Raw genomic sequence first — 20380 nt, 5'->3', positions numbered from 1 at the left:
ACATGATGGGTTCAATAAATATTTCCCCACTGTATATTAGGGAATGGTTTGATATACAAATGCATCATTTGTTGTGTGACGGGTTGTTAAAACATTGTATAAGACAATAGCATTACAAAGTTGTCTGTTGCAAATTTGCCTAGAAATGTTCACTGTGCCTAAAAACCTCCACTGCTAAAGTATCTTGCATAGTGAACTGGTTTGTGGATGTACAAATGTAATCAAAGGCAACTGTAGTTTAAACATAAAAAACTAATTTTGAGCAGTCAGCCTGAAAGCCAATTTTCTTGAAAGATTTATTTTAAGACCAGGAAAGTGTATTTACAAAGCATAAACACTGTCAATTTTTGATTTCATGTTGGCTTTAAAGAACCCAGTGAAACACCCTTTGCACACTGGACATGTATTGTTATCAGTGTCAGAAAGCCAGACTACTTTACTTTGTGCTTGTGCATGCTGTGAAGCAAAAACTGACCAAAGCCTGGCAGCTTTAAGAGTTTTCTAAAGCACAACCGGAGTCCCATTAAACTGTGACCAATCATTGCCTCCGTTCACCCTGCCCTGTTAAAGAGCTCCATTCACATAATTTACAGCGCCTACTCTTTAGTTTTTAAAAGGAGAGAGAGAAAGAGAGAGAGGGATGGAGAAAGAGAGCTCTCTGTAAGACTCTGGCGAGTCCCGACGCTGCCACTGACTCGCAGTAAATAAATTAGGCAGGCAAACGAGGCAGGTCGCGGGCTGGGAGCACAACCTCACTCAGGCTAATGACAGCCCTGGCTGCAGCCGCACCGCCCTGGAGCTAACAGGTGGAACTGCTGATATTAATGACTCCAGGTGGGCCTGCCAAGCAGGAGGGGAGACGAGAAAGAGAGAGAGATTGAGACAGAGAGAGGATTAGATAGCTGAGACCAATCCAAAAGCAATCTCTCATCCCCAGTCCTAAAGCCATTTCATAGATATGCGCATAAGAGAAAAGGCAACAAAGCAGTTGTAAATACTCAAAACAGACTAGGGGCTTTAGTCGTGTCATATTGGCAGAAGACAGGGCGGGGGTAATTTAGGACCAGGGCCATTTAGAAAAAAAAGATCAGGTCTGTGTCTACTCTCGTTTTCCCTGTGATGCTAGCATAGCAACACTAATCTGAACACAAGTGAGGATTCAGAGCTACTTAAAAGGATAGTTCACCTAAAAATGAAAATTTACTCACTATTTACTCACCCTCAAGTGGTTACAAACCTTTATGAGTTTGTAAGATACTAAAGAAGATCATTTAAAGAAAGCTGAAAACCTGTAACCATTGCATTTCATAGGAAAAACAAATATTATGGAACTCAATGCTTACAGGTTTAACTTTATTCAAAATATCTTACTTTCTGTTAAATAGAAATAAGAAACTCATAAAGGTTATAAACAAGAAAAGGGTGAGTAAATGATGATAGAATTTTGCTTACTATTTGAAAATGTTATGATTAATGTGTTTACATGAGTTGCTAGTTCTTTTATCTTCACATTTCGCATGTTGCAGAACGATTACTAAATTTCACTTTTTAACATACAGTTTGTATTTGCTATGGTCATTTTACAAATGATTAAATTGCAGTTAATTATTTGTCTAACATTACATATGTAGAGATGACAGCAAATACAATTATTTGCTCAAAGCCACAACACTCTTTAATTTTCTGTCAAAATATTGACCAAAGCCATTTTCTCAAAATGTGGCAAAAAGTCCTTCATGACCATAATAATGTGATTAAAGTGTTTCCATGTCTACTGCACTTCAATAATGTAACTAAAATGCTTGATTGGAATGCCTTGATTCGATTTGTGAATACCTAGGACATCTCCAAACTAGAGCCCATCCATCCATACTTCATTAAATGGTAAATGTAAACTTACTTTTACTCGATACACAGAGGTCAAGGCCCAAAACATAGTTCAGCAAAGGCAGGTAAAGGTCGTCAGTTATGTTTAGCATTGAACACCATTGTTTAGTTCGGTATATGATGCTACATTTACCTTTGGGCCGTAGCCCTCAATCAACTTTTATTATTAGCCCTTCATAAGAAAAAGTATGACTTATTCATAATTCTATAGCTGATTTATAATATATAGCTGAAGTTTTGCATTAACTGTAGAACATATTTTCACCCATATCATTCTGGTATCATATGTTTCATGTATTAAAACAGTAGATGCAGAGTTTTGTAAAAAGTTATGTAAGGCATCATGGGGTATATACCGTAAAGTTAAGCACACAGATGAAAATACATGCTATAGAAAACAAAGAGGACAGATAAATCATATATACAACAAACTTATTGATACAATTATTAGAATAAATAAAACAAAAGAACAACAGACAGACAATTATGATTGATTAAAACAGTTGATAGTGAGAAATATGAAATGACAGTAAAACAGAATAAACAGATAAAATGATATGGTGGTCTGAAAGAGGGGCTGATAATATGAAATAAAGAAGGATAGAACATTTGATGGATGGACAGATAGATTAACAAAAGAGAAATAGATGGATGAATGTATGGAAAACTTAAGTTCCAAAACTTTTGGCTAGCATGGCCTCGATATTGGTGAAAAAGGCCTATGACAAGTTCATTCAAACAGGTTTAACGAAAAATCATGACTGAAAATGACGTCACTGACTCCAGTGAAACTTTGAACAAGTGGCGGCGCTGAGAGTTTGAGTTAGCGAGTCCAAATTTGTTGTGATTGAAAATCAGGCTGTTCTCTATCAGTGCCATAGACTCACAGAGCGGAAGAAGAAGCCAGAAGAATTATAATAAGAACAGGAATGGATCCAATAGGTGCCTACGCACCCTTAGTGCTTGGCCCCTATGATAGATGGAACGATAGGACAAAGGAATGATATGACAGACAGACAGACAGACAAACAGACAGACAAGAAAGAAAGAAAGAAAGAAAGAAAGAAAGAAAGAAAGAAAGAAAGAAAGAAAGAAAGAAAGAAAGAAAGAAAAACTATTTAGATCTATAGAATAATAGATTAATTGATAGATGGAACATAAGACATACAGTAAAATAAAAAAATGATATGACAGACAGACAGAGATAGATGGATGGATGGATGGATGGATGGATGGATGGATGGATGGATGGATGGATGGATGGATGGATGGATGGATGGATGGATAGATAGATAGATAGATAGATAGATAGATAGATAGATAGATAGATAGATAGATAGATAGATAGATAGATAGATAGATAGATAGATAGATAGATAGATAGATACTCACTTTTATTATGCATTCTGAAAAATTCTGAATCTAGAAAGTGAATATGATCATTTTTGACAGTTGGACTCACTCGTCTGGCTCCCTGGGCAGTGTACTTACCACTGAACTAGAGAGCAGATTGACACACAGCCAAGGAGTAACCAGAGACTGAGGACGGCAAATAAACGTGATCCTTCTGCAGAGCCGCTGGCAGCCTGCTCTTTTCTTTTTAACAGCCTGTCTTCCTTCCTTTCTGTCTTTTTGCAGATGTGAATTGTAATCAGTGACAAGAGAGCAGCGCACATCAAACAGCAGGGAACGGCTGGGGTCTGCGCTGCCACCTAATAAAAAGCAAACAAGCAATAAATAAAAGGGAATTTTATAGAGGGGCGTCTGCGGCGGGATGGTGGAGGCTGTGGAGAGACACACATAGAGACTTCAGAGGGGAGCGTAGCATGACTTCAGCTATTATAAATACAATCATTCCGTGTTTTAAAGTTAAGCAGGGAGATGGTTGGGAAAGAGATAGAAAGAGAAAGGGAGAGAAAGAAAGAGAGACTCCCAGATATGACGGCAGGTAATGAGATCGTTTGATGTGGCAGATGAGGAGAACAGAACGCAGCCGTGGCCCTCTGGAGACGAGAAAGAGAGAGGTGAGGAGGGAAGACCAGGCTTTGGTTACAGATCAAACACACACACAAACACACACACAAATACACACACACACAAATACACACAAATACACACACACACACACACACACACACACACACACACACACACACACACACACACACACACACACACACACAGAGTGATATGATATGCACACACACACACACACAAACAGAGTGATATGATATTGAGCGGCCTCACACAGCCATTCAATACGCAACAGATGTTTAATCAGAGCATAATGTCAACATGAACTGAAATTTAAATTAAACCTATCATTTTGGTTTTACTATAAACGAGTAATATTCTGATAAAGCTGCTCACTTTACATAACATCACAAATTCTGCTTTCTCAGGGAAACACACACACAATATTCATTCATTGTCCTTCAGCTTAAGGCTGATTTATACTTCTGCGCCAAACGCCGGCGTATGCTACGCCGCTGACGCATAGCCCTTCGCCGTGGCCGTTGGCGTCACTGACGTGCACCTCTCAAAAAATGTAACTACACGTCGCAACAACGCGTAGCGTAAGCTCTGTGATTGGTCGGCTTGGTAGTGCTGACGAGTCTGGGCGGGACCGAAAGCCGCGCGAACGGCTCGAGCGATTGTTTACAAGTGTGGAGTCCCGTGAAGGAGCTCCGGATGGAAAGTTTTGTTCTGTGTTTACCTCATGGTTAAAGTTGTTGCACGTCCGCCGGTTCCAGCCTCAAAATGAGCGAGTTTGAGTCACTTGTACATCCAGGAAGTGTTCAGGAAAAGCAAAGCAGCAACGAAGAAACTCGACACAGAGGAACATTTACACCTCACTGCAAACTAGTGTTTCGGAAGTGTTAATGCAGACCAACAGAGACCGCGCGCAGAAGTATAAATGCACAGCTACACGCGTTGCCTGCGCCGTGAGTAACGGCGGTCGCTTGACGCAGAAGTATACACCAGGCTTTAGACCCTGTTTACACTAATACGTTTTTGTTTTAAAAGGCAAAGTTTTGCAGTGGTTAGGCCATCCGTCCACACTACCCTAGAGTTTTTGAGTGTCGAAAATGGAGCTTTTTGAAAACGCTGAAGAGACCGTTTTCATTTTAAAACGCTGCTGCTCCGTATTACGCCCCATTCACACGGGGCGTCAGCATCAACGCTTCCCATTCACTTTGAATGGGTGATGCCAGGCATTGTCAAACTGCATTTAGGATCCGTCAGCGCCGCTTCAGTGCGTACTCACAATATGTAAAGTTGCCTTAAACCGGGCCGAAGCACAATTGTACACTTGTATGATGACGCTTACGTCATCGATGATGCGCTGTTCAGTTTAAGAAGCGCTCTTGCTCAGCACAGTGAAGATTTCTTTAGTTATTTTGGTTTAGTCGTTTGATATGCAGTGACAGGCAGATCAGCCACCTTTGACGCTCATAAACAATCATAAAGTCTTCATGCTGCAGAAATAATGAAGTTTGCTGAAGGTGCAGCTGTCGCGCAGTGAGGGGTTTGCGTCTTTAATAGTCTACGACAGTTTGCGTTCATTGAACAGTAAGAATGATTAATAAATCCATATGAAACAGCCCCTTAAAAGTCAAGTCTCGATTTCACTTTCGGGCTCTGGTGCGTTCTGCACTTAGGGGTTTGCATCTTTAATAATCTACGATAGTTTGCATTTATTGAACAGTAAGAATGATTAATAAATCCATATGAAGCAGTCCCTTAAAAGTCACGTCTTGTCTTCAGTTTTGGGCTCAGGCATGCTTTGCACTCACACTACAAGCGTACTGCTCCAATGAGCCCAAATGAACTGGCACACCTTTTCTAACCAGGCCAGGGCCGGCCAAGTGAACTGCGCCTGAGTCCGATTCAGAGCACTCACACTTCTCAAATGATCCAGGAAACAGGCCTGAGCACAGTTTGGATAGCATAGTGTGAGTGCGCCCTCAGTGGCGTTGATCGCTGAAGAAGTTGGGATCAGTGTTGCCAACTATTTTCAATGAAAAGGTGCTAAGCTCTGCCCGGAAAGTCGCTAAAAGTCGCTAAATAAAAAATAAAATAATAAAATAAAATAAAGATTATTTTTTATACTTAAACCTATCGTCTTTTACTTCATTTTAGTTTATTTTCAGATAAATCACATAAGCCAAAATCACAAAACATCAGAATGTGATGTCCTGGAAATAAAGTAGTTTACAAATGCTATTTCAACAAAGCAGAGCTAATTTTCTCACAGACTAATGCATAAATTACAATTTTTTTAAGCCAATATAGCATTCAAACAGCAACATGCTGAGCAAACTGTCAAATCTGACAGTGTTTATGGTGAATCCTTGTACTTCTGACACCTCTGTGAGATGGTCTTTGTTGAGGCTGACTTTGAAGGCCTCCATAGAACAATAATCAAGGCCTGTCTTAAAGAACGCATGGGATCAGAAGGAGCCGTGTTCACAGATCGAAAACAAATTGGTTTCACCTCTTCAGACAACCTCGTGCTGAAGAGAGAGTGGGAGTAGTTTTTGACATTTCGTCTCGTTTTATATATATATATATTTAAATGGGATTTGGAACACAACAACACAGCTGTGATTCATCATCAAGTTTGTTTTAGAAAAGAGCTTTGATTTATAAAGACACAAAAGAGATATTTGACTTTCATATCTACAAAACTGATTACAACACATAGGAAATTAGATTTTCAACCAACATGAAATCAAAAAAGACCTTATTTACTTTCTTAATGCACGTTCCAAGTCTTACTGTGCGTGATTCATCAGTGCACGATATTCCAATAAAAAAAAACATGTTTGTCTTTATAATCTTTGATCAAAATGTAATAACTTGCTCAGTTTCTGAAATTACTTTTCTTTTTACCTTTCATCAAAAATAGATGAAACCATAGAAGACCCATGTTACAGGTCAGATGAATAATACTGCGTACCAGAGACTATAAATATATAAAGATGGTTCATTCGCATTACTTTGAATGAGGTAAATTGCAATGCTAAAACTGAAGGAAGTCAAGCCTTCTGGTCAGATTAGACAATCGTCAATCTGTATCACTTTCGGGGAGAAGTTTGTAGTGGTCCGTTTGTTTGCTACAGAAATCCTTGTCGTTTAGCGACTGCTGAGCTGTCGCCATGCTTTTAACAGGAAAAATGACATTGAATCACCTATGACAATGACATAACATCACATACCGCGTCTTTCTAGTGTTATTCTCTGGTTTTTGCTCCAGATTTTGTTTGTATCCTTCCAGAATATGTAACCTTGTCCTCTGGTTACAGCCTTAAGTGAGATTAATGTCATGAAATACTTGACAATCTTTGCACATGTGCAATAGTAAACGTAATTAGATACTAAAGGTATAGTTCATCCCAAAATGAACGTTTCGCAATCATTTACTCAACCTTGACTTGTTCTTAATCAGGTTGAGTTTATTTGTTCTGTTGAACACAAAAGAAGATATTTTGAAGAATGTGGTAAACTGTAACCATTGACTTCAATAGTATTTGCTGTTTTTTTATTTTTTTTGTTCAAAATTCATTTTACTGAAATGCAACAGTACTCGCAATAAATAAATAAACACTAAACCTAGAACCTTTAATAGAATTTTCAATCAGTTTCCTAAATTGATTGTTTTAAACACTCCAGAAGGACGCAGAGTAGGAATTACTGGTCCCTTTATTAACGAGTGTTTAATTCTTCATTTTTTAAAGCTACTAGTTGATAAAAAACAGTGCTGTTTTAAAATGTCCAAATCATTCAGACAGTTATTAGATAGAAGAAATCAGGCTTTACTTTTCTGCTTCATTGATTGTATTTAATAAACAATAAAATCTTTGTGAGCCAGTTTGCAACGGCAATACTCCACTATTTAGAGCAAGGTGGGGCCACAAAATTATTCTGCTTAGGGCCCCCAAATGTACAGGGCAGGCCCTGCTTATACAGTGCATCCGGAAAGTATTTATAGCGCTTCACTTTTTCCACATTTTTTATGTTACAGCCTTATTCTAAAATTGATTAAATTCATTTATTTCCTCAATTCTACACACAGTAGCCCATAATGCCAATGTGAAAACAGATTTTTTTGAATTTGTTGCAAATTTATTAAAAATAAAAAAAAACGGAAAAATCAAATGTTCAAAAGTATTCACAGCCTTTGCTCAATGCTTTGTTGATGCACCTTTGGCAGCAATTACAGCCTCAATTCCTTTTGAATTTTATGTCACAAACTTAGCACACCTGTCCTTGGGAATTTTTGCCCATTCCTCTTTTTGCTCCATCAGGATGGGTGAGAAGTAATGGTGTACAGCCATTTTCAGATCTCTCCAGAGATGTTTAATAGGATTTAGTTCTGGGCTCTGGCTGGGCCACTCAAGAACATTCCCTGATTTGTTGTGAAGCCACTCCATTGATATTTTGGTGGTGTGCTTTGGGTTATTGTCCTGTTGGAGGATACAGGCGTGTTACCAGGTCACCATACAGGCCTGATTGGTGGATCACTACACAGATGCTTGTCCTTCTGTAAGGTTCTCCTCTCTCCACAAAAGAACGCTGGATCTCAGAAAGAGTGACCATCAGGTTATTGATCACCTCACTGACTAAGGCCCTTCTTTCCCAGATCACTCCGACCACTTAGATGGCCGGCCAGCACTTGGAAGAGTCCTGGTGGTTCCAAGCATCTTTTACTTACAGATGATGGAGACCACTCTGCTCATTGGAACTTTTAGAGCAGCAGAAATTTTTCTGTAACCTTCCCCTTCCTTGTGCCTCAAGACAATCCTGTCTCGGAGGTTTACAGACAATTCCTTTGTCTTCATGCTTGGTTTGTGCTTTGACATGCACTATCAACCCTGGGACTTTATATAGACAGGTGTATGCCTTTTCAAATCATGTCCAATCAACTGAATTTACCACAGGTGAACTCCAATTAAGCTGCTGAAACATCTCAAGAATGATCAGTGGTAACAGAATGTACCTGAGCTCAATTTAGAGCTTCACGGCAAAGACTTTTGAATACTTATGTACATGTGATTTTTCAGGGTTTTTATTTTTTATAAATTTGTAACAATTTAAAAAAAAATTAAAAATTCACATTGTCATTATGGGCTATTGTGTGTAGAATTTTGAGGAAATACATTAATTTAATCCATTTTGGAATAAGGAAAATATGGAAAAAGTGAAACATTATGGATACTTTCCGGATGCACGAAAGATATCCTAAAAACTAACATACTGATACCAACATCCAAAAAAACTTTATTTTGATTTCATGGGACCTTTAAATATTTGTAAAAACTGACCAATGAAACTCCATGTTTTCAACTGAAAGCTCTGTGGCAGATTTTTGCTCCTGCTTATAGAAAATACTAAAATGGCGTGAGAGCCTCTGTCGATAGAAACCAACCTATAAATCTGTAATGACAAGCAGACCTCCACTTCCTGCGTGCAGACCGGCACCTCACACATAATTTCCTGTGTGCATGTGTGTGTGTGCGTGTGTATGCATGCTCATTGGCCATTAAGTCAAATGGGGGTAAGTTTTCACCATGCGCTACGTGTCATTTCCTCCTGTCACATGTCTGACTGAACAAGTTCCACCAACAAATCCATAGCTGACAACAGCAACAACAGCAGAGAATATTCTAGACATCACACAAGATTTCCTTAAACAACACCGTCGACAAATGACCGGCATAGGAAAACTTTCAATGGCTCATTGGTCACATGTATGGACAACCAAAAAAAAAAAAAAAAAGATTGAATGTTGCCTCCATAATGGATGAATTTTTAGATAAATAGTGGACATAAAATTAGTCAACAACCTTCAATTTCAGAAACAAGGTCACTGCTGTTCAATGTTTTTCCGAATACCATGTTTTTAAGCATATTTCATGAATTACTCAGTAAAAAAAGATTAACTCTTTAATTTCTGACAATTTCTAATTGTCAGATACCAAAAAAAAGAGATAGTTCACCCCAAAAATGTCAATTGTGTCATTATTTAGCTGCCATTTATTGACTTTCGTAGTCTTTTTTTCTACTATAGAAGTCTACAGGTTCCAGCCACCAGCATTCTTTAAAATATCCTTTTTTTTTTCTTTTTTTTTTCAACAGAAATAAAGAGAATGAAGGAGGGTAAATGTTTTTGAGGTGAACTATTACCCAGTTAATATTATAACTTTTATAACTTTAATTATCGGACAAACCCTATTTACCTGGCAGCCTGACATTAGACTTTCTCACTTTGCAAAATGGTGAGACATTTTAAAATGACTGAAACTCTCTGTCAGCAGGCTGTCCAGATGTGTTAAAAGTCATTAAAAGCAAGGGCCTGCAAAATTCCTGCAAAGTTGACCACTCTAAGCTTCAGAAATTGTAGTTGCAATCTTTTTTCGTTGTCATGACCTTTCTTCAAGGTCACTGCTGTTTGGTTTGACGTTTTCTGAAGACTATGTTGTTAAGCCTATTTTATGGGTTACTCAGTAAAAAAATATTACCAAAATAAAAATATATATGAAAATGTTCAGTTATTTGGTCTTAATCTGACAATATTTTCTTTAAAGAGATAGTTCACCCAAAAATGTCAATTCCGTCATCCTTTAGCTACCATTACCATTCCGTAGTCTTTTTTTTCCTACTATGGAAGTTGATCTAGTTGATCTGAGTAGCAGGCTCCAGCCACCAGCATTCTTTAAAATAACTTCTTTTTTTTTCATTCAACAGAAGAAAGAAACTCATAAAGGATTTAAACCTCAAGAGGGAGTGTAGATGATGAGGGAATTTTCATTTTTGGGTGAACTATTACCCAATTATTATTATAACTTTAATTATCAGACAAACCCTATTTATTTGGCAGCCTGACATTACAATTTCTGAATGGTGAAACATTTTAAAATGACTGAAACCCTCTGACAGCAGGCTGTCCAGATGTGCTAAAGTCATTAAAAGCAAGGGTTGAGTTAGGTTTTGACTGCTGTAACCTTCAGAAATTTTAGTTGCAATCTTTTTTCATTAATGTTTTTCTCATTTTGAGTGAGTCTTGAAGTTTAAGTCTTGAAGTGTTTTTTTTTTTTTGGCAAAATACATTATTAGATATGGTTTATGCTTTACTAACATTGACAACAAAAATTTGAACAATGAAGATTACATTATTTATTTATTTTTCTCTCAATTTTATGGAGCTTAAAAAATGTCAAAACAATTTGAATCTGAATTATGTTGTTTTGAATATTAGCGGTGGCAGAGTGGGTAGCGCTGTTGCCTTACAATAAGAATGTCTCTGGTTCAAGCCGTGGCTGGTTCAGTTGGCATTTCTGTATGGAGTTTGCATGTTCTCCCTGTGTTTGCGTGGGTTTCCTCTGGGTGCTCCGGTTTCCTCCACAAGTCCAAAGACATACGCTATAGGTGAATTGGGTAAGCTAATTTGTCTGTAGTGTATGTGTTGGTGAGAGTGTATGTTTTCCAGTGATGGGTTGCAGCTGGAAGGGCATCCGCTGCCTTAAACATATGCTGGATAAGTTGGCTGTTTATTCCACTGTGGTGATCCCAGATTATTAAACCTACCAAGCCGAAAAGAAAATGAATGTTTGAACGAATCATTAACCATTGTAATTTATCAAAACTGAATATTATATACTATTATTTATTTTTTTTTTTTTTGAATTTAACCTAACCCTTACTTGAATACTGAACATCTGAAATTTAAGACATCTGAATTCAGTCAAGTTTTTTCAAAAAATCTGAAGCTTGAAAATACATGTATAAACACTTAACTTAAATCTCAGATGTTCAATATTCAAGTTAAGAAGTTCAAATTCAAATTAGGAAATTCAAATAAAAAAAAATAAATGGGATATAATATTTAGTTTTATTAAATTAATATTGTCAATAATTCAAATGACCATGATTCAGATTCACATTGTTTTGGCATATTTTAAGCTTCATACATTTTGATCTCTATTGTGTTTGTGAGTGGTTGTATAATGGATTTTTTGTGTGTTGAATAATTTTACATATAGTAAATCAAATATAATTAAATATAATTAAAAATAAGTTTTTACCGTAATATTACATAAATTATTTTCATTACTTCATACTTGGCGTTTTATACGATGTGTTACCTTAACATAAGGTACATGTTTGTACTGGTCTATAGTGGTCTATAATGTTACCCTAAAAAACAGATTAGTCCCTAAAGTCTACATGAACCTGAATCTGCGACCGTTTTTTCATATTGTGATGCAGTTCCTAGAAAAAAGGAATATTAAATGAGAAAACAGTGGGTGTGGCTTGATTTTTCTACTGCAAGCTGATTAGATGTAGTAAAGTAGGCATTTTATTCAGAAGGATCGATCGGGAAAAGGGTTTGGGGAGAGGTTATCACCCCCTAACAGTCACCTCCTCCTCACTATTTCTGTTTGTTGTCAAAACTAACTATTGAAGAGGTGTGGTTAAATATGTTAGCCACGCCCAATAGCCCAGACATTTGTAATCTGACAATTTAACTAAAACCAAACATAACGAACAAACAAACAATTAAAAATTAGAAGGGCAAACATTGTTTTCTTAATGACATGCACAGATGAATTGTTCATTACAAAAATAGCAATGTGATCTAACAAAATCATATGGTTCATTTTGATTTCATGGGGACCTTAAGTGATTATATCAGTACCTAAAAAGTCCAAAAGTGCAAAGAGAGGAGAGTTCTCATACCTTTATTTATTAGTGAACATTAAACTACTCTAAGTCAACCATTAAAGTGATTCGTCACTTATGGTTTCCATATCCCATGCAATTTTCTTAATAGCCTGTCTGCTAACATCAGTGACATTTTTATACAAGTTGTAGGAAGTTCTTCATTTAGTTGGAAGCACATTCATCTTTTTAGCATCCGATTTGTAACAACTCTGCATCAATACCCAGCTTCATGAAGCATGATGCTTCATGGCTCGCACTCTCCCTGCAGGATAACTCCAACTCTTAAAGACACAGCACTGATGCTGGTCACCTTTGAGTCGGATTTAATATCACTAAATAGAAAGTACTTGCTGAGGCATTTGGTAATCAAAGCTAAAGGCAAGCCGCAGGGGGGTTTCATTATGGGAAGAGCTGCTCTGGGCCCCATGGCTAATTGCTGAAACGCACAAATGGAGGGGAAATTCAATGTGACGTGAAGCGTAGTAAAGATAATACGGCCGCTTTCAAAGAGCAGCATGTGTGTATATGGCTCTCCGGCTGGGCTTGCCAAATATAGCGATTGAAGGTAAGATAGGAATAAACACTCATGTTGATATTGGTGGTTTATGAGGACACTGACTAGGCTTATTGTATTTTATACAGTAAAAGGGCACCTATGATGAAAATCATCTTTTGTAAGCTGTTTGGACAGAACTGTGTTTAGGTATAGTGTGTCCACAGTCATATTGGAGAGATAGAAAAACAAAACAGTCTCTTTTTTATTTCCTGAGGTTAAAATAGGATTCAAATCCCTCCCATTTTGAGGCTCACCAAATTGTGACGTAGGAGTGCGGTTTTCTCTGCCCAACAAATTGACTGACAGACACGTATTAACATGTCTTCATATAATGCGTATGTTCATATCCACAAGACAGGATGTGCGCAAAGCAACTGACATCAAAAGATCTGTTCAGCTTTCTGTGATCATCTGCACCTCGAGAATGAGTTTACAAGATTAAAACGTTTTAAAACAGTGTTTTCAATAAAGAAATCACCACGTAATTAATCACCACAGCCGCTAAGTGTCGGTACAATTATAAAAGAAGATGCTTCAATCCCAGTTCATGGACTTAAATCAGGTTATTTTATACATTACATAACATGTTTAGTAACATGCATCCTGTCACATTTCCCATGCAAAAAAAGTGCAAAGCTAAAAGTGTGTGTGAACTTTAAAACGACATTGTGTGTGACTCATCATTGCAGAAAGGCTTGAATTAACTCCACAACAAATATATCAAAAAACGGTTGGGTAGGTTCTGTAGTAAGGGAGATCTGCTTCATTCTTGTCTGTCACTATGCTGTTTATCTACGTTTAGGCAACAGGCCCCAGACCAATACAAACCAATCTCTGACATGCACATGGGAACAGTGGGTGGAGAGAACTTGCTCATTTGCACGAAAGGCACAGGCAACAAAAACAGCTACAATGTCCTAACAGCTAAAATTCCTCAGATTTAAAAAGGTGTAATAAATAATCTGATAGGTGTTTTGAGCTGAAACTTTACAAACACATTCTGGAGGCAAAAAATAGTTATATAAAATCTTAAAAAGAATTTTTAATTAGTAAAAGTCTATAAATTATTCTAAACATTAAGATATCCTTAAATGAATATCTTCTGTTTAGGTGTTATCTGCAAATAATGTTATGATTATAGTAAATGTTGTTTTTAGAAAAAAGTAAAAATGGTTTTCCAAGGCTATGGCATTTTCAAATGTAAATTTTATACAGTAAAAATTGCTTATTATATGGCCCAAAACCCAACCCTCACATAAAACCCGTGGGGCTTTTAAAATGGAAAATACTCCATTAAAGTATCAATTTAATGTGTTTCAAATTACAAGGACACAAGGTATATCCTCGTAAATAGAACACTTATTAGAGTCCAACTAGGTCAAACCCATGTCATTATACAAATTTTGCAAACCACCAAAACCAGCGCGCACAGACACACACACACACACACACACACACACACACACACACACACACACACACACACACACACACACACACACACTTTTAACTTCTGTGTGCAATAGAACAAACGGCGAGCGTTTTTCTTTGTTTGATCTGAAGCATGCTTTGACTGGCGGACTTTGTCATAACAGCAGAAGTACGGCGGTGAAGGGCAGAGCTTATCATGGCTAATTTACACCTGGCAAGCTGACAGTGAATATAAAGCAGCCCGTGGCAGAACTAAACCGAGATCATCGCCAGCAGTTATGATATGGTGGAGAGTGTGTGTGATGCACATACTGATAGAGCAGCGGGGTCAGGTGGAGGAGCAGAGGAAAAAAAAAAAGTATACCGCGTGATCACTGCGAGCCTCGTTGTGCGTTTCCCTCTGAAGTTGTGTTGAGTTCTGTGTTTTCTCAGGTTTGGGTTTATTTTCTATTATGACAACATGCTGGCTTGATCTGAATCCATATTTCATGGCTGGGCATTCGGTGCCGTGGCAACAGGCTGCAGGGGCCAATGAGGACGCAGCAGGAGGCTCCAGCTGTGCGGCTCAGTTTACCCATATGCCTCTGATGCTGCTGTCCATCCCTTCACCGCGAACTGCACTTCCTGCCAGAGCGGAGCAGCAGGACATGGAGACATGCTGAACTTGCAGACCTCTCTAATATCTACAAATAAATACACTCACATACTACTTGCTATATACATTGTCACATACTATAGATATTTACTGGGGTCTATTTTATAAACTGCTAGGAGTAGTTTTAAAAACTTGACTCTAATAAGCAAAACGGATTACCCTTTACTAACTGCTAATTGATCAAACTAGCTATTAAGACAGAGGCAATGTCCACACCAGACCGATTTTGTATTTGCAATACACAAAACACAATAGCTTATATTTAAAAAAAAAAAAAATATATATATATATATATATATATATATATATATATATATATATATATATATATATATATATATATATATATATATATATCAGGCATATTTAGAGATTGTTGCAGCCACAAAAACACAGGCATTCTTAAATCTTTATAGTTTGCTTATATATATAAATATATATATAGCCTGGTGAAAGGTTGGCAGTTATACGACTCAGTTTCTATTTAACTGAGATTTAAATTTAACACTGAAATTTAGTGATATTTTAAGCAGTACTTTTTTTTTGCTGGATTAGCTAGTCAGATGTCACCATAACCACATTTTTTGATGGACTAAAAATATTTCCTAAAAGATTGCAATAAGGAAAAATTAAAACAAGAATAATTTTTAAAATACTTATTTATTACATCAAATATCAATAGGAAAAAAATAGCAATCTGTTAAAGTTTTACAGTAAAAAAATAATGTGGCTTGCTGTCATTTATTAGACAAAAAACAAACAAACTGGCCAGCACATTCAACTGTCCTCAGTCACAATTTGGCCATTTCAATAAAAAATAATAATTAAAACATAGTAATAATAATGATAATAATAATAATAATAATAATAATAATAATAATTATTATTATTATTATTATTATTATTATTATTATTATTATTATTTCTTCAGAATTTTTCTAGCCTCTTTAGTAAAGAAAAAAGAACATTTGAAAATTGCTGGATATAAACAATAGCCAAAATATATTTAACTTAATTTAATATGGTTGCTCTTGGTGCTTCACACCTTTTTATTGCTCATTTTTATTTCAGAAATAAGGTCCAAGATTTAGAATAAAGTTACATGTAAAATGTTTTATCTGCTTAAAAACAATACAGTAGTGAAAGAAGACTTCTCTTACATCAGATTATAGTCCCACTGAAGCAACAGCTGGCAGAGGATTCCGTTTGGTCTTAAAGCCTTTTTCGATTGATTATTTTCAATATTTATGATGGCATGGCGGTCAAAATAGGACAAATGAGCTTATGAATTGGACCAACTCTGGACCTTTGTGACAGCAGACCAATAGACTAACTACAGTTTGACAAATATTGCAGCTGTTGTGCAACATAATGTACTTTTGAGGCTTTTTTAGATGCGAATGTAGTTGTTTAGATTGTGACTATGCAGTTTATTTATAAGGATAGAGGCTATTTTAAATATTTATAATTTCAGAGATACATTGCGTTAGTGGACATTACCCTGTCAATAAGCGAGGCAAAGATGGTTGATGTAATCTGGTACTAATTGAGCTGCTTTGAATTTTTCAGGGTTAATTATTGCGATCCCCGGATTGCAATAGAGAAATACTGGGAAATCTCTATAGACTGATGGCATTTCGTGATCCTCATACAAAAGGGTTTTGAGACTCTCCGTGTTTGATTTTCTTTTTTATATACACGATTAGGCCGTCAAACTGTTCTATAAACGCAATATCACACTGGTAGCAGTGCGATGTGACTGTATATCATCACTGGTGCGTTAGTGTCCCACCAGTGATGATACCCACCTGTGATATACAACCCACCAGTGATATACATACATACAGTATATAGGCAATATATAGAAAAATCAGGCATGTTTAGAATCAGTTAAAGACTTTTTAAAAGACTTTTTTTTAATTAATTTAAGTTTTTTTTGCCAATATGCTCCAGACTGGTTTTTCTCATTTGCAAATAATTTTATATGATAACTATATATATATATATATATATATATATATATATATATATATATATATATATATATATATATATATATATATATATATATATTTTTTTTTTTTTTTTATAATATTTTACTATACTACTTTACCATAGTTATGCATAAATTAATAAACACTGCATTTTATTTTCCCAAAAAAAAGGAGACTGAAATTGTTACAATTAATTGCATATAATTTTCTTTTTAATAATATAAAATCACTTTTGTAAATTTGACGTTGACTCCAAAATGAGAGGTTTCATCTTTAAGGCATTTATATAAAAATATATTTAAAAGATATTTTGGTCAATAAAGTCACTGACTTAATAAAACAAACATAAAAAAGACAGAATTGTCAGAGCATTCATTTCTGCGTGATCAATCCCTTTAAAAATACCAAACTGAAGAGCTTCCTTCCACTTCTGCAGGCTAATTTCTGAGTAATGGCCACCGAATGAAGACGGAGCCACAGATGCTGACAGCTGGCCAGATGTATCTTTTAGAATCTAAGTGTCACTCACTCCAGATCCAATTATAGCCTGCAGCTGTGAACGGACAAACAAGCAACTCCAGTTAATTTCAGCTTCCAGTCAATCAATGTGTCGCATTGTCTGCAGACCCCTATTCGCCACCTTTTACATCAAGGTGAAAGAAACACAAAAAATATCCCCGCAGACTCCTCAATCAATGGGAACAGAGTGAACCGCAACACAGACATTAGCTAAATATTTAGAAACATTCGCTCATTGACTGAGGTGAAGAGCTCACACAATGGGATCTGACCCTCTTTTTTTGTCTTTCAGTTTGTCTAGATTAACCGAGCACAAAGAATTTGATCAATCATTCCAAAGCTGGTATTCGCAGGAAGCAAAAGCAGAGATGGAGAGGTCAAGAGGAGCATGAGAATTCAATCAATGGAGTCAATAAGCAGCTGATTTCCGCACGAGAGCTCTGGAATTTAGATTTCGCCACGGATGGTTTTGTGCTTTACCTCCTTTGCATGTCAGAATATGTTTGGAATGGCTTTGGACTTGAAGCTCCAGGCCAAGATACTTTTGCTCTTTCCTCTAATGGTGCGTCTTGAAGCCAACTAGGGTTATCGTCTAACGAAATTACACTGATTCTGCTCGTCTAATAACATTATTCTGATTAGACAAGTATAATCTCTCTGTCCATCTCTCTCTCTCTCTCTTTCTCTCTCTGGGTAAGGGATATCTCTCCCTCTGTTTTGCAGATGGAGGGCAGATGGCTGCTGCTTTACTGATGGCAAATTTCCATTTCCTTAAGGTCAACAGCTCACTGCCACAAAACAGGCAAAGGAGCTCCGATAAACACTCAGTATTTGCATTTAAAATAGGGTTGTGAGGGTCAGACCGAAGCGCATTGGCTGCCTTTATGCGCAGGAGAGCCGGAGGAGAATCCAAAACACATCATAAACTGTCACTTTTAATCACGCGTTCATCCAAATGCATGGTTTCTGATTTGTCAGGAGTGATTATTATTATGGGGTGTGGATATACGATTTGAGAAATAGTTGGCTTTGTATGCTGGCCTGCATTGTAATGCATTTCTGTTGGCTGCATTTCAACCATGACAATCAATCATATGGGAATTTTGGAGAATAGATGTCAAGAAGAGCTATTGTCTCTGATTTACTTATTACCTTCGAAATGGAAAATTGATTTTATTACCTAGTTCGATCAAGATGAGGTCACATATTTTTGGAAAAGAAGGATAACTTGCGAAATTAATGACGATAGGTATCCTTTTAAGAATTTACTATAGAGTGCTTTCTGATTGACAGCTTTTATATGAAAAGAGTAATTCAGTGGTTTTATTTTAGAACAGCTGGTTAATACTTAAAAAAAAACAAAAAAAAACAAGACACAATTTTTAAAACTGTGTAAAACATATTTTTTAATCTATTAAAGTAAAATGTAATTATCACTATTTCTTTTTCAATAATTACTATATTTAATGAGTTCAGATGCAAAAAACTCTAAATGTCATAAAACTTTTCGTTTAAAATGAGTGTTTTTCTCAGGCTCTTGTAAGCAGTTTAATTTTTATGTCGATAAATATGGTATTTTCATTGCCTTTCATTTGAAATAACTTAAACATAGGAAACAATATATATATATATATATATATATATATATATATATATATATATATATATATATATATATATATATATATATATATATATATATATATATATATATATCCTCTTTTTCGAAGGAAATTTTAGATTTAGCACCTGAACTCTCTTTTTAGTTGAAAACCATTTCGAGGTAATAGGGAAACTATAATTTTTTTAGGCTCTTGTGAGTACGTTCAATAATTTCACTTTTATGTTGATCAATGAAGTATTTTCATGGCCTTTAATGTGAAATACCTTAAAATAAACATAAGTGACTGAGAAAAATTTTCATTTTTGAAAGAAGCTTTAGATGTCATTTAGAGGTTTTTGCATCTGAACTCTCTTTTTAGCAGAAAACCATTAAGAAGATATATAGGGATATGATCATTATTCACAGGCTCTTGAGTAGGTTCAATAATTTCACTTTAATGTCGATGAATAGGGCATTTTTATTGCCTTTAATGTGAAAAAACTTAAAATAAATATTAGAAACAAAAAAATCTAATTTTTGAAGGAAGTTTTAGATGCCATTTAGAGGTTTTTTGCATCTGATTCGAACTTGCTTTTTAGCAGAAAACCATTGTGAGTATATAGGAAAATGTCACCCTGCGCATGACAATTCCAAATTTTCTCTCAAAATTCTGAAAAAACCTTTAGTAGAAATGTTATATAATATTAAAAAAACTCAATAGTAATAATAATGGTGTACAAATGTGTGGATTCATTTCTGAATTGTAATATAAAAAATCATTATTATGGGAAATAATGTAATAATTGCAAAAGAAAAAGTCATAAATAACAAAAAGTCTTTATTTATGTCTAACACAGATATATAATGTGTTTTATAAAAAAAAAAAAAGTAGTTAATCACTGTCCTGAAGATAAACCACTGTTTTACAGATACTCTTTTCATATTTTGTACGCACTCAAATTTAATTTTGATGCTAGTTCAAACTATTTGTATAAAATGATCTGAAA

General features: G+C 35.9%; 1 protein-coding gene across 2 annotated transcripts in view; it reads right to left on the bottom strand.

Annotated features, from left to right (window-relative positions):
* The window catches only part of fam222aa (family with sequence similarity 222 member Aa), a 245401-nt gene that overhangs the window by 146214 nt on the left and 78807 nt on the right, over window positions 1–20380 (bottom strand). Inside the window, exons 1-2 of one of the 2 annotated variants that reach the window (XM_073951076.1) lie at window positions 14967–15092; window positions 3379–3599 (exon numbers count right to left, since the gene is read on the bottom strand). The exons of the other annotated variant lie outside the window; for it this stretch is intronic. The gene's annotated coding sequence lies outside the window, so the exon portion shown is untranslated. Of the gene's footprint in view, window positions 1–3378; window positions 3600–14966; window positions 15093–20380 lie in introns of those variants that run through there. 2 annotated transcript variants of the gene reach the window in all.

The sequence above is a fragment of the Danio rerio genome, chromosome 5 (assembly GCF_049306965.1).
Source record: "Danio rerio strain Tuebingen ecotype United States chromosome 5, GRCz12tu, whole genome shotgun sequence".
NCBI lineage: Eukaryota > Metazoa > Chordata > Actinopteri > Cypriniformes > Danionidae > Danio > Danio rerio.
The sequence above is the reverse complement of the archived record's forward strand: the minus strand, read 5'-3'. Positions and strand labels throughout refer to the sequence as shown.